Source organism: Watersipora subatra, chromosome 2, assembly GCF_963576615.1.
Source record: "Watersipora subatra chromosome 2, tzWatSuba1.1, whole genome shotgun sequence".
In the NCBI taxonomy this organism is placed as follows: domain Eukaryota; kingdom Metazoa; phylum Bryozoa; class Gymnolaemata; order Cheilostomatida; family Watersiporidae; genus Watersipora; species Watersipora subatra.
Window position 1 is genome coordinate 18,993,394 of NC_088709.1, and position 16,139 is coordinate 19,009,532.

At 37.8% G+C, this 16,139-nt stretch overlaps 1 pseudogene; it reads right to left on the minus strand.

Annotated features, from left to right (window-relative positions):
- The window catches only part of LOC137388021 (carboxylesterase 1C-like), a 41,096-nt pseudogene extending 25,688 nt beyond the window's left edge, over nucleotides 1–15,408 (minus strand).
- Nucleotides 15,409–16,139: the final 731 nt, after the last annotated feature.

The window sequence follows — 16,139 nt, forward strand, 5'->3', positions numbered from 1 at the left end:
TATATTTATTCTAAGTTGAAAAACCTAGCAGCTCTGTGTTTGACAATATTGTTTGGAATTCAATCATTGAAAAGCACCATTCAACATTGAAAAATAGACCTGGGCAGTGTAAACAGTGTGGACACAGCATCTGATTACAGTCAAACATTTTGGCCTACTCTGTCAAAACATGAATCATTGAAATGTTCGTTGCAGACAAGTGCCCAAGGACCAGGCTTATTCATTATTCTGCAGTTGAAATATCATTGTAAATAACAAGAGTTCTCAGTGAAATCGTTTGGTAATCTAAAAATTTAAATGAAACTGTACTAGTTAGTTAGCAACAGTAGTAATAACAATAGTATTATTACTCTTCCCTTCTTACAGCTAGCTAGCTATATCCAGGTACAACAATAAATAATATTATAGGCACTACAAACAGTTTTTTCAAATATTTATTTAGAAATAATGCGATGGTTTGAAGTTCTTAAATATTGATACAATAAAAATTTCAAATACAAATAATAAAAACCTTTGTTCTAAACAAGAAAAATGTTCACTCACTAGCTTATAAATTCATCTAATCACCGACAACATACGGTCACACTCGTACACTCAGTAGTGACGCTGATGGACTTTCACTCACCTAATGACCAGTGTAGTAGAACTAACTAGTGGCAGTGCTAACTAGTGTTAGCACAACTAGTAGTAGTAGTAGACTTTAGCAATAGTACTAGAACTAATAGTAGGAGTGACTCACTTGTGAAATGTTAGGCCCTTTCCTTTGAAAGTCCATCCCTGCGTTTTTTTTTCAGTTAATGGAATAGCGCTGTGCACCTACATCCTTATGTCTCTTGCATAAATTATTAGTAGTAATCTCAGTAGTCTGTCCCTTTGATTTAGCTGTGTATTTGTGATGTTCCATAGCTATTAAATCTGAAACTAGACTTCTTTCTCACATTGAACACAATGAAATTTACTCACATGCTTAACCCAACATGGCGCAGGCGGATTTCCATACCCCCAAATGACCTTGGCCATTTCAGGGGTTTTAGATCAATGGCGCCAATATTCTGAACGATTGCTGCCAAACGTAACGTCAAAAAACTGCGAAATCATTTATAGTCATTAATTAGGTCAAAATTTGACCTAATGGGGTCAAGCGCTGGCATTAAATGCTCATCATGCAGATGTTCATTGAAGCACTCGATTGCAAAGTAACTCAACTTGCCACAGACACAAATGCGTATCATGCAAGTCATGGAACCATAGTGATTAAGTCAGCAATAAGAGAAAACAAGTTAATTATGAGAGCTCAGAGAGTCAGCAATAAGGGAGAACTAAATAATTATGAGAGCTCAGAGAGTCAGCAATAAGAGAGAACTAGTTAATTATGAGAGCTCAGAGAGTCAGCAATAAGGGAGAACTAGTTAATTATGAGAGCTCAGAAATCAGCAATAAGGGAGAGCTAGTTAATTATGAGAGCTCAGAGAGTCAGCAATAAGGGAGAACTAGTTAATTATGAGAGCTCAGAGAGTCAGCAATAAGAGAGAGCTAGTTAATTATGAGAGCTCAGAGAGTCAGAAATAAGGGAGAACTAGTTAATTATGAGAGCTCAGAGAGTCAGCAATAAGAGAGAACTAGTTAATTATGAGAGCTCAGAGAGTCAGCAATAAGAGAGAACTGGTTAATTATGAGAGCTCAGAGAGGCAGCAATAAGAGACAACTAGTTAATTATGAGAGCTCAGAGAGTCAGCAATAAGAGACAACTAGTTAATTATGAGAGCTCAGAGAGTCAGCAATAAGGGAGAACTAGTTAATTATGAGAGCTCAGAGAGTCAGCAATAAGAGACAACTGGTTAATTATGAGAGCTCAGAAAGTCAGCAATGAGACAAACTAGTTAATTATGAGAGCTCAGAAAGTCAGCAATAAGGGAGAACTAGTTAATTATGAGAGCTCAGAGAGGCAGCAATAAGAGACAACTAGTTTATTATGAGAGCTCGGAGAGTCAGCAATAAGGGAGAACAGGTTAATTATGAGAGCTCAGAGAGGCAGCAATAAGAGACAACTGGTTAATTATGAGAGCTCAGAAAGTCAGCAATAAGAGAAACTAGTTAATTATGAGAGCTCAGAGAGTCAGCAATAAGAGACAGCTAGTTAATTATGAGAGCTCAGAGAGTCAGCAATGAGGGAGAACTAGTTAATTATGAGAGCTCAGAGAGTCAGCAATAAGAGAGAACTAGTTAATTATGAGAGCTCAGAGAGTCAGCAATAAGGGAGAACTAGTTAATTATGAGAGCTCAGAGAGTCAGCAATAAGAGACAACTAGTTAATTATGAGAGCTCAGAGAGTCAGCAATAAGGGAGAACTAGTTAATTATGAGAGCTCAGAAAGTCAGCAATAAGAGACAACTAGTTAATTATGAGAGCTCAGAAAGTCAGCAATAAGGGAGAACTAGTTAATTATGAGAGCTCAGAGAGGCAGCAACAAGAGACAACTAGTTAATTATGAGAGCTCAGAGAGTCAGCAATAAGGGAGAACTAGTTAATTATGAGAGCTCAGAGAGTCAGCAATAAGAGAGAACTAGTTAATTATGAGAGCTCAGAGAGTCAGCAATAAGAGACAACTAGTTAATTATGAGAGCTCAGAGAGTCAGCAATAAGGGAGAACTAGTTAATTATGAGAGCTCAGAGAGTCAGCAATAAGAGAGAACTAGTTAATTATGAGAGCTCAGAGAGTCAGCAATAAGAGAGAACTGGTTAATTATGAGAGCTCAGAGAGGCAGCAATAAGAGACAACTAGTTTATTATGAGAGCTCAGAGAGTCAGCAATAAGAGACAACTAGTTAATTATGAGAGCTCAGAGAGTCAGCAATAAGAGACAACTAGTTAATTATGAGAGCTCAAAAAGTCAGCAATAAGAGAAACTAGTTAATTATGAGAGCTCAGAGAGGCAGCAATAAGAGACAACTAGTTTATTATGAGAGCTCGGAGAGTCAGCAATAAGGGAGAACTAGTTAATTATGAGAGCTCAGAGAGTCAGCAATAAGGGAGAACTAGTTAATTATGAGAGCTCAGAGAGTCAGCAATAAGAGAGAACTAGTTAATTATGAGAGCTCAGAGAGTCAGCAATAAGAGAGAGCTAGTTAATTATGAGAGCTCAGAGAGTCAGCAATAAGGGAGAACTAGTTAATTATGAGAGCTCAGAGAGTCAGCAATAAGAGAGAACTAGTTAATTATGAGAGCTCAGAGAGTCAGCAATAAGAGAGAACTGGTTAATTATGAGAGCTCAGAGAGGCAGCAATAAGAGACAACTAGTTAATTATGAGAGCTCAGAGAGTCAGCAATAAGAGACAACTAGTTAATTATGAGAGCTCAGAGAGTCAGCAATAAGAAACAACTAGTTAATTATGAGAGCTCAGAGAGTCAGCAATAAGAGACAACTAGTTAATTATGAGAGCTCAGAGAGTCAGCAATAAGAGAGAACTAGTTAATTATGAGAGCTCAGAGAGTCAGCAATAAGAGAGAGCTAGTTAATTATGAGAGCTCAGAGAGTCAGCAATAAGGGAGAACTAGTTAATTATGAGAGCTCAGAGAGTCAGCAATAAGAGAGAACTAGTTAATTATGAGAGCTCAGAGAGTCAGCAATAAGAGAGAACTGGTTAATTATGAGAGCTCAGAGAGGCAGCAATAAGAGACAACTAGTTAATTATGAGAGCTCAGAGAGTCAGCAATAAGAGACAACTAGTTAATTATGAGAGCTCAGAGAGTCAGCAATAAGAAACAACTAGTTAATTATGAGAGCTCAGAGAGTCAGCGATAAGAGACAACTAGTTAATTATGAGAGCTCAGAGAGTCAGCAATAAGAGACAACTGGTTAATTATGAGAGCTCAGAAAGTCAGCAATAAGAGAAACTAGTTAATTATGAGAGCTCAGAAAGTCAGCAATTAGGGAGAACTAGTTAATTATGAGAGCTCAGAGAGTCAGCAATAAGAGACAACTGGTTAATTATGAGAGCTCAGAGAGGCAGCAATAAGAGACAACTAGTTTATTATGAGAGCTCAGAAAGTCAGCAATAAGGGAGAACTAGTTAATTATGAGAGCTCAGAGAGTCAGCAATAAGAGAGAACTAGTTAATTATGAGAGCTCAGAGAGTCAGCAATAAGAGAGAACTAGTTAATTATGAGAGCTCATAGAGTCAGCAATAAGAGACAACTGGTTAATTATGAGAGCTCACAGAGGCAGCAATAAGAGACAACTAGTTAATTATGAGAGCTCAGAGAGTCAGCAATAAGAGACAACTAGTTAATTATGAGAGCTCAGAGAGTTAGCAATAAGAGACAACTGGTTAATTATGAGAGCTCAGAGAGGCAGCAATAAGAGACAACTAGTTAATTATGAGAGCTCAGAGAGTCAGCAATAAGAGACAACTAGTTAATTATGAGAGCTCATAGAGTCAGCAATAAGAGACAACTGGTTAATTATGAGAGCTCAGAGAGGCAGCAATAAGAGACAACTAGTTAATTATGAGAGCTCAGAGAGTCAGCAATAAGAGACAACTGGTTAATTATGAGAGCTCGGAGAGTCAGCAATAAGGGAGAACTAGTTAATTATGAGAGCTCAGAGAGTCAGCAATAAGAGACAACTAGTTAATTATGAGAGCTCAGAGAGTCAGGAATAAGGGAGAACTAGTTAATTATGAGAGCTCAGAGAGTCAGCAATAAGAGACAACTAGTTTATTATGAGAGCTCAGAGAGTCAGCAATAAGGGAGAACTAGTTAATTGTGAGAGCTCGGAGAGTCAGCAATAAGGGAGAACTAGTTAATTATGAGAGCTCAGAGAGTCAGCAATAAGAGAGAACTAGTTAATTATGAGAGCTCAGAGAGTCAGCAATAAGAGACAACTAGTTAATTATGAGAGCTCAGAGAGTCAGCAATAAGAGACAACTGGTTAATTATGAGAGCTCAGAGAGGCAGCAATAAGAGACAACTGGTTAATTATGAGAGCTCAGAAAGTCAGCAATAAGAGAAACTAGTTAATTATGAGAGCTCAGAAAGTCAGCAATAAGGGAGAACTAGTTAATTATGAGAGCTCAGAGAGTCAGCAATAAGAGACAACTGGTTAATTATGAGAGCTCAGAGAGGCAGCAATAAGAGACAACTAGTTTATTATGAGAGCTCAGAAAGTCAGCAATAAGGGAGAACTAGTTAATTATGAGAGCTCAGAGAGTCAGCAATAAGAGAGAACTAGTTAATTATGAGAGCTCAGAGAGTCAGCAATAAGAGAGAACTAGTTAATTATGAGAGCTCATAGAGTCAGCAATAAGAGACAACTGGTTAATTATGAGAGCTCAGAGAGGCAGCAATAAGAGACAACTAGTTAATTATGAGAGCTCAGAGAGTCAGCAATAAGAGACAACTAGTTAATTATGAGAGCTCAGAGAGTTAGCAATAAGAGACAACTGGTTAATTATGAGAGCTCAGAGAGTCAGCAATAAGAGACAACTGGTTAATTATGAGAGCTCAGAGAGGCAGCAATAAGAGACAACTAGTTAATTATGAGAGCTCAGAGAGTCAGCAATAAGAGACAACTAGTTAATTATGAGAGCTCATAGAGTCAGCAATAAGAGACAACTGGTTAATTATGAGAGCTCAGAGAGTCAGCAATAAGAGACAACTAGTTAATTATGAGAGCTCAGAGAGTCAGCAATAAGAGACAACTGGTTAATTATGAGAGCTCAGAGAGGCAGCAATAAGAGACAACTGGTTAATTATGAGAGCTCAGAAAGTCAGCAATAAGAGAAACTAGTTAATTATGAGAGCTCAGAAAGTCAGCAATAAGGGAGAACTAGTTAATTATGAGAGCTCAGAGAGTCAGCAATAAGAGACAACTGGTTAATTATGAGAGCTCAGAGAGGCAGCAATAAGAGACAACTAGTTTATTATGAGAGCTCAGAAAGTCAGCAATAAGGGAGAACTAGTTAATTATGAGAGCTCAGAGAGTCAGCAATAAGAGAGAACTAGTTAATTATGAGAGCTCAGAGAGTCAGCAATAAGAGAGAACTAGTTAATTATGAGAGCTCATAGAGTCAGCAATAAGAGACAACTGGTTAATTATGAGAGCTCAGAGAGGCAGCAATAAGAGACAACTAGTTAATTATGAGAGCTCAGAGAGTCAGCAATAAGAGACAACTAGTTAATTATGAGAGCTCATAGAGTCAGCAATAAGAGCCAACTGGTTAATTATGAGAGCTCAGAGAGGCAGCAATAAGAGACAACTAGTTAATTATGAGAGCTCAGAGAGTCAGCAATAAGAGACAACTGGTTAATTATGAGAGCTCAGAGAGGCAGCAATAAGAGACAACTAGTTTATTATGAGAGCTCGGAGAGTCAGCAATAAGGGAGAACTAGTTAATTATGAGAGCTCAGAGAGTCAGCAATAAGAGACAACTAGTTAATTATGAGAGCTCAGAGAGTCAGGAATAAGGGAGAACTAGTTAATTATGAGAGCTCAGAGAGGCAGCAATAAGAGACAACTAGTTTATTATGAGAGCTCAGAGAGTCAGCAATAAGGGAGAACTAGTTAATTGTGAGAGCTCGGAGAGTCAGCAATAAGGGAGAACTAGTTAATTATGAGAGCTCAGAGAGTCAGCAATAAGAGAGAACTAGTTAATTATGAGAGCTCAGAGAGTCAGCAGTAAGAGACAACAAGTTAATTATGAGAGCTCAGAGAGTCAGCTATAAGAGACAACTAGTTAATTATGAGAGCTCAGAGAGTCAGCAATAAAAGAGAAATAGTTAATTATGAGAGCTCAGAGAGTCAGCAATACGGGAGAACAGGTTAATTATGAGAGCTCAGAGAGGCAGCAATAAAAGAGAAATAGTTAATTATGAGAGCTCAGAGAGTCAGCAATAAGGGAGAACAGGTTAATTATGAGAGCTCAGAGAGGCAGCAATAAGAGACAACTAGTTAATTATGAGAGCTCAGAGAGTCAGCAATAAGAGAGAACTGGTTAATTATGAGAGCTCAGAGAGGCAGCAATAAGAGACAACTAGTTAATTATGAGAGCTCAGAGAGTCAGCAATAAGAGACAACTAGTTAATTATGAGAGCTCAGAGAGTCAGCAATAAGAAACAACTAGTTAATTATGAGAGCTCAAAAAGTCAGCAATAAGAGAAACTAGTTAATTATGAGAGCTCAGAGAGGCAGCAATAAGAGACAACTAGTTTATTATGAGAGCTCGGAGAGTCAGCAATAAGGGAGAACTAGTTAATTATGAGAGCTCAGAGAGTCAGCAATAAGGGAGAACTAGTTAATTATGAGAGCTCAGAGAGTCAGCAATAAGAGAGAACTAGTTAATTATGAGAGCTCAGAGAGTCAGCAATAAGAGAGAGCTAGTTAATTATGAGAGCTCAGAGAGTCAGCAATAAGGGAGAACTAGTTAATTATGAGAGCTCAGAGAGTCAGCAATAAGAGAGAACTAGTTAATTATGAGAGCTCAGAGAGTCAGCAATAAGAGAGAACTGGTTAATTATGAGAGCTCAGAGAGGCAGCAATAAGAGACAACTAGTTAATTATGAGAGCTCAGAGAGTCAGCAATAAGAGACAACTAGTTAATTATGAGAGCTCAGAGAGTCAGCAATAAGAAACAACTAGTTAATTATGAGAGCTCAGAGAGTCAGCAATAAGAGACAACTAGTTAATTATGAGAGCTCAGAGAGTCAGCAATAAGAGAGAACTAGTTAATTATGAGAGCTCAGAGAGTCAGCAATAAGAGAGAGCTAGTTAATTATGAGAGCTCAGAGAGTCAGCAATAAGGGAGAACTAGTTAATTATGAGAGCTCAGAGAGTCAGCAATAAGAGAGAACTAGTTAATTATGAGAGCTCAGAGAGTCAGCAATAAGAGAGAACTGGTTAATTATGAGAGCTCAGAGAGGCAGCAATAAGAGACAACTAGTTAATTATGAGAGCTCAGAGAGTCAGCAATAAGAGACAACTAGTTAATTATGAGAGCTCAGAGAGTCAGCAATAAGAAACAACTAGTTAATTATGAGAGCTCAGAGAGTCAGCGATAAGAGACAACTAGTTAATTATGAGAGCTCAGAGAGTCAGCAATAAGAGACAACTGGTTAATTATGAGAGCTCAGAAAGTCAGCAATAAGAGAAACTAGTTAATTATGAGAGCTCAGAAAGTCAGCAATTAGGGAGAACTAGTTAATTATGAGAGCTCAGAGAGTCAGCAATAAGGGAGAACTAGTTAATTATGAGAGCTCAGAGAGGCAGCAATAAGAGACAACTAGTTTATTATGAGAGCTCAGAGAGTCAGCAATAAGAGAGAACTAGTTAATTATGAGAGCTCATAGAGTCAGCAATAAGAGACAACTGGTTAATTATGAGAGCTCAGAGAGGCAGCAATAAGAGACAACTAGTTAATTATGAGAGCTCAGAGAGTCAGCAATAAGAGACAACTAGTTAATTATGAGAGCTCATAGAGTCAGCAATAAGAGACAACTGGTTAATTATGAGAGCTCAGAGAGGCAGCAATAAGAGACAACTAGTTAATTATGAGAGCTCAGAGAGTCAGCAATAAGAGACAACTGGTTAATTATGAGAGCTCAGAGAGGCAGCAATAAGAGACAACTAGTTTATTATGAGAGCTCGGAGAGTCAGCAATAAGGGAGAACTAGTTAATTATGAGAGCTCAGAGAGTCAGCAATAAGAGACAACTAGTTAATTATGAGAGCTCAGAGAGTCAGGAATAAGGGAGAACTAGTTAATTATGAGAGCTCAGAGAGGCAGCAATAAGAGACAACTAGTTTATTATGAGAGCTCAGAGAGTCAGCAATAAGGGAGAACTAGTTAATTGTGAGAGCTCGGAGAGTCAGCAATAAGGGAGAACTAGTTAATTATGAGAGCTCAGAGAGTCAGCAATAAGAGAGAACTAGTTAATTATGAGAGCTCAGAGAGTCAGCAGTAAGAGACAACAAGTTAATTATGAGAGCTCAGAGAGTCAGCTATAAGAGACAACTAGTTAATTATGAGAGCTCAGAGAGTCAGCAATAAAAGAGAAATAGTTAATTATGAGAGCTCAGAGAGTCAGCAATACGGGAGAACAGGTTAATTATGAGAGCTCAGAGAGGCAGCAATAAAAGAGAAATAGTTAATTATGAGAGCTCAGAGAGTCAGCAATAAGGGAGAACAGGTTAATTATGAGAGCTCAGAGAGGCAGCAATAAGAGACAACTAGTTAATTATGAGAGCTCAGAGAGTCAGCAATAAGAGAGAACTGGTTAATTATGAGAGCTCAGAGAGGCAGCAATAAGAGACAACTAGTTAATTATGAGAGCTCAGAGAGTCAGCAATAAGAGACAACTAGTTAATTATGAGAGCTCAGAGAGTCAGCAATAAGAAACAACTAGTTAATTATGAGAGCTCAAAAAGTCAGCAATAAGAGAAACTAGTTAATTATGAGAGCTCAGAGAGGCAGCAATAAGAGACAACTAGTTTATTATGAGAGCTCGGAGAGTCAGCAATAAGGGAGAACTAGTTAATTATGAGAGCTCAGAGAGTCAGCAATAAGGGAGAACTAGTTAATTATGAGAGCTCAGAGAGTCAGCAATAAGAGAGAACTAGTTAATTATGAGAGCTCAGAGAGTCAGCAATAAGAGAGAGCTAGTTAATTATGAGAGCTCAGAGAGTCAGCAATAAGGGAGAACTAGTTAATTATGAGAGCTCAGAGAGTCAGCAATAAGAGAGAACTAGTTAATTATGAGAGCTCAGAGAGTCAGCAATAAGAGAGAACTGGTTAATTATGAGAGCTCAGAGAGGCAGCAATAAGAGACAACTAGTTAATTATGAGAGCTCAGAGAGTCAGCAATAAGAGACAACTAGTTAATTATGAGAGCTCAGAGAGTCAGCAATAAGAAACAACTAGTTAATTATGAGAGCTCAGAGAGTCAGCAATAAGAGACAACTAGTTAATTATGAGAGCTCAGAGAGTCAGCAATAAGAGAGAACTAGTTAATTATGAGAGCTCAGAGAGTCAGCAATAAGAGAGAGCTAGTTAATTATGAGAGCTCAGAGAGTCAGCAATAAGGGAGAACTAGTTAATTATGAGAGCTCAGAGAGTCAGCAATAAGAGAGAACTAGTTAATTATGAGAGCTCAGAGAGTCAGCAATAAGAGAGAACTGGTTAATTATGAGAGCTCAGAGAGGCAGCAATAAGAGACAACTAGTTAATTATGAGAGCTCAGAGAGTCAGCAATAAGAGACAACTAGTTAATTATGAGAGCTCAGAGAGTCAGCAATAAGAAACAACTAGTTAATTATGAGAGCTCAGAGAGTCAGCGATAAGAGACAACTAGTTAATTATGAGAGCTCAGAGAGTCAGCAATAAGAGACAACTGGTTAATTATGAGAGCTCAGAAAGTCAGCAATAAGAGAAACTAGTTAATTATGAGAGCTCAGAAAGTCAGCAATTAGGGAGAACTAGTTAATTATGAGAGCTCAGAGAGTCAGCAATAAGAGACAACTGGTTAATTATGAGAGCTCAGAGAGGCAGCAATAAGAGACAACTAGTTTATTATGAGAGCTCAGAAAGTCAGCAATAAGGGAGAACTAGTTAATTATGAGAGCTCAGAGAGTCAGCAATAAGAGAGAACTAGTTAATTATGAGAGCTCAGAGAGTCAGCAATAAGAGAGAACTAGTTAATTATGAGAGCTCATAGAGTCAGCAATAAGAGACAACTGGTTAATTATGAGAGCTCAGAGAGGCAGCAATAAGAGACAACTAGTTAATTATGAGAGCTCAGAGAGTCAGCAATAAGAGACAACTAGTTAATTATGAGAGCTCAGAGAGTTAGCAATAAGAGACAACTGGTTAATTATGAGAGCTCAGAGAGGCAGCAATAAGAGACAACTAGTTAATTATGAGAGCTCAGAGAGTCAGCAATAAGAGACAACTAGTTAATTATGAGAGCTCATAGAGTCAGCAATAAGAGACAACTGGTTAATTATGAGAGCTCAGAGAGGCAGCAATAAGAGACAACTAGTTAATTATGAGAGCTCAGAGAGTCAGCAATAAGAGACAACTGGTTAATTATGAGAGCTCAGAGAGGCAGCAATAAGAGACAACTAGTTTATTATGAGAGCTCGGAGAGTCAGCAATAAGGGAGAACTAGTTAATTATGAGAGCTCAGAGAGTCAGCAATAAGAGACAACTAGTTAATTATGAGAGCTCAGAGAGTCAGGAATAAGGGAGAACTAGTTAATTATGAGAGCTCAGAGAGGCAGCAATAAGAGACAACTAGTTTATTATGAGAGCTCAGAGAGTCAGCAATAAGGGAGAACTAGTTAATTGTGAGAGCTCGGAGAGTCAGCAATAAGGGAGAACTAGTTAATTATGAGAGCTCAGAGAGTCAGCAATAAGAGAGAACTAGTTAATTATGAGAGCTCAGAGAGTCAGCAATAAGAGACAACTAGTTAATTATGAGAGCTCAGAGAGTCAGCAATAAGAGACAACTGGTTAATTATGAGAGCTCAGAGAGGCAGCAATAAGAGACAACTGGTTAATTATGAGAGCTCAGAAAGTCAGCAATAAGAGAAACTAGTTAATTATGAGAGCTCAGAAAGTCAGCAATAAGGGAGAACTAGTTAATTATGAGAGCTCAGAGAGTCAGCAATAAGAGACAACTGGTTAATTATGAGAGCTCAGAGAGGCAGCAATAAGAGACAACTAGTTTATTATGAGAGCTCAGAAAGTCAGCAATAAGGGAGAACTAGTTAATTATGAGAGCTCAGAGAGTCAGCAATAAGAGAGAACTAGTTAATTATGAGAGCTCAGAGAGTCAGCAATAAGAGAGAACTAGTTAATTATGAGAGCTCATAGAGTCAGCAATAAGAGACAACTGGTTAATTATGAGAGCTCAGAGAGGCAGCAATAAGAGACAACTAGTTAATTATGAGAGCTCAGAGAGTCAGCAATAAGAGACAACTAGTTAATTATGAGAGCTCAGAGAGTTAGCAATAAGAGACAACTGGTTAATTATGAGAGCTCAGAGAGGCAGCAATAAGAGACAACTAGTTAATTATGAGAGCTCAGAGAGTCAGCAATAAGAGACAACTAGTTAATTATGAGAGCTCATAGAGTCAGCAATAAGAGACAACTGGTTAATTATGAGAGCTCAGAGAGGCAGCAATAAGAGACAACTAGTTAATTATGAGAGCTCAGAGAGTCAGCAATAAGAGACAACTGGTTAATTATGAGAGCTCAGAGAGGCAGCAATAAGAGACAACTAGTTTATTATGAGAGCTCGGAGAGTCAGCAATAAGGGAGAACTAGTTAATTATGAGAGCTCAGAGAGTCAGCAATAAGAGACAACTAGTTAATTATGAGAGCTCAGAGAGTCAGGAATAAGGGAGAACTAGTTAATTATGAGAGCTCAGAGAGGCAGCAATAAGAGACAACTAGTTTATTATGAGAGCTCAGAGAGTCAGCAATAAGGGAGAACTAGTTAATTGTGAGAGCTCGGAGAGTCAGCAATAAGGGAGAACTAGTTAATTATGAGAGCTCAGAGAGTCAGCAACAAGAGAGAACTAGTTAATTATGAGAGCTCAGAGAGTCAGCAGTAAGAGACAACAAGTTAATTATGAGAGCTCAGAGAGTCAGCTATAAGAGACAACTAGTTAATTATGAGAGCTCAGAGAGTCAGCAATAAAAGAGAAATAGTTAATTATGAGAGCTCAGAGAGTCAGCAATACGGGAGAACAGGTTAATTATGAGAGCTCAGAGAGGCAGCAATAAAAGAGAAATAGTTAATTATGAGAGCTCAGAGAGTCAGCAATAAGGGAGAACAGGTTAATTATGAGAGCTCAGAGAGGCAGCAATAAGAGACAACTAGTTAATTATGAGAGCTCAGAGAGTCAGCAATAAGGGAGAACTAGTTAATTATGAGAGCTCAGAGAGTCAGCAATAAGAGACAACTAGTTAATTATGAGAGCTCAGAGAGTCAGCAATAAGGGAGAACAGGTTAATTATGAGAGCTCAGAGAGTCAGCAATAAGAGACAACTAGTTAATTATGAGAGCTCAGAGAGTCAGCAATAAGGGAGAACTAGTTAATTATGAGAGCTCAGAGAGGCAGCAATAAGGGAGAACTAGTTAATTATGAGAGCTTAGAGAGTCAGCAATAAGGGAGAACTAGTTAATTATGAGAGCTCAGAGAGTCAGCAATAAGAGACAGCTAGTTAATTATGAGAGCTCAGAGAATCAGCAATAAGAGACAACTAGTTAATTATGAGAGCTCAGAGAGTCAGCAATAAGAGAGAACTAGTTAATTATGAGAGCTCAGAGAGTCAGCAAAAAGAGACAACTGGTTAATTATGAGAGCTTAGAGAGTCAGCAGTAAGAGACAACTAGTTAATTATGAGAGCTCAGAGAGTCAGCAATAAGAGACAACTAGTTAATTATGAGAGCTCAGAGAGTCAGCAATAAGAGAAAACAAGTTAATTATGAGAGCTTAGAGAGTCAGCAATAAGAGACAACTAGTTAATTATGAGAGCTCAGAGAGTCAGCAATAAGAGAGAACTAGTTAATTATGAGAGCTCAGAGAGTCAGCAATAAGAGAGAACTAGTTAATTATGAGAGCTCAGAGAGTCAGCAATAAGAGAAAACAAGTTAATTATGAGAGCTCAGAGAGGCAGCAATAAGAGACAACTAGTTTATTATGAGAGCTCAGAGAGTCAGCAATAAAAGACAACTAGTTAATTATGAGAGCTTAGAGAGTCAGCAATAAGAGACAACTAGTTAATTATGAGAGCTCAGAGAGTCAGCAATAAGAGAGAACTAGTTAATTATGAGAGCTCAGAGAGGCAGCAATAAGAGACAACTAGTTAATTATGAGAGCTCAGAGAGTCAGCAATAAGAGAGAACTAGTTAATTATGAGAGCTCAGAGAGTCAGCAATAAGGGAGAACAGGTTAATTATGAGAGCTCAGAGAGGCAGCAATAAGGGAGAACTAGTTAATTATGAGAGCTCAAAATATCAAATTTTAACATAAAAAGTTTTTTAAAACAAAGAAAAACCTGCTGTGACCTACCACTTTTCTCTTTGTTTTCTTTGAGAATTAAGCTAGAGAAGAAGGTCTCTAAAATATTCTATTATTGTATTCCTATGAGCTGATACAAGTATACTACCACTGTATTCCCATGAGCTGATACAAACATACTGCTAAGTATTGTATTCCTGTGAGCTCATACAAACACACCACTACTGTATTGACATGAACTGGTACAAATATACTACTACTGTATTCCCGTGAGCTGGTACAAATATACCACTACTGTATTGCCATGAGCTGATACAAATATATCACTACTGTATTCCCATGAGCTGACACAAGTATAATACTACTGTGTTCCCGTGAGTTGATACAAATATACTACTACTGTATTCCCTTGAGCTGATACAAGTATACTACTACTGTATTCCCATGAGCTGATCCAAAAATATCACTGCTGTATTCCCATGAGCTGATACAAATATATCACTACTGTATTCCCATGAGCTGATACAAGTATAATTCTACTGTATTCCCATGAGTTGATACAAATATACTGTTACTGTATTCCCATCAGCTGATACAAATATACTACTACTGTATTACCATGAGCTGATACAAATATACTGTTACTGTATTCCCATGAGCTGATACAAATATACTACTACTCTATTTCTATGAGCTGATACAAATATACCACTACTGTCTTCCAATGGCTCGAGTAGATCTAAGATAGTCGGCTTGTTAGTTGGCTTGCAAACTGATAAAATCTGACACTGATATTGCCAAGTATATAGACCAACTTTTCTTTTTACTTCAAACTGGTGAAACACTTGTCTGCTGAGCCACCAGGAGTACTACCATATTCTAGTATAATCTATGTTATAACTACTGTAAGCCTTGTCCAACGTATCTATCTTAGCTAACTCATTTCATTGTCAATGCTTTATGGATCTGGTTCAAAATCAAGATGCTCTCCTGTTTTTTCACATGCAATGGCAGACATCGGGGTAAGAAAATGCATAATGCATAATGCCTAATATAAGTTGAAGTACTTTATGGCTTACTACTATAGCTTAAGAGCTATTTATATGTGATGCAAAGTCATCTGCTTAGTTACTTTTAGTCATTTAATGAGTAGGTCTTTTAGAGTTGTATGCATCATTCATTTTAATAAACAACTTACCCTGAAAAAAATCAACTGGCTTATCCAGAAAGGTTAGACTAAGTCCCCTCAGTTCTCCTCCATGGCTCAGTCTTACCACCGGATCACTTCTCACTGTAGCGAAGTTTACTAAACTTACAACTAGCAACAAAAGTGCAAAAGGAATCATTTTCATGACAAGGCAGCTCTGACTTGCGGTACGCTTGAGCTTGACAGTTTATCTGCCCAGCACTAATAACACTAAACCGGCTTTTGTGTGATCAAAGGGAGGCCAATGACAATCATAGTGCAGTAGTTTGTCAAGCCTCAGTAGTTGTTAGTAATGTCAACGCTAGGCTATGATAACCAATGAAATGGCTAGGCCTAAATTGTTTATGCTGAAGACCAGATAAGATCGTTTCAGCAGTGTGGCATCTTCTACAGCAAAAGTTGCAGTTGCCTCTAGCCGGGATGAGTTGTGCATCTACATGTACATGTGTTTTAATCAGTAAAATTATAACTAAGCAATAACTTTTGGAATGACCAGTATGTATGTTGCCAAAGTGATAATGAAAAAAGAAAGGGTACTGCTGGTTGAGAAATGCAATATTAGCAGTCAAATGGCACTGCAGTGCAATAGGAGAACTGCCATGGTAGCTGCAATGGTAGTTGTAATGTACTAGATGTTATTATGTACAACAAACAGCAATAATGAAAGGAAAAGATTGTATGTTTATATCTCTCTCCTGCAATAGGAGAAATGCAATATTAGAAGTGAAATGGCAAGCTGCTGTGTAATATACACAGGCTGGGGGCTGTATATCATTGGTCGTAGCAACCAATATCAAAAAGTTGTAATATTTATCTAGATTTCTGTATTCATATCTAAAAAAATTATGCTAAATTTAAAAATCTAAACAGATTTTAGCTGGTTGTCATAGAAATAGATGTGTATCTATAA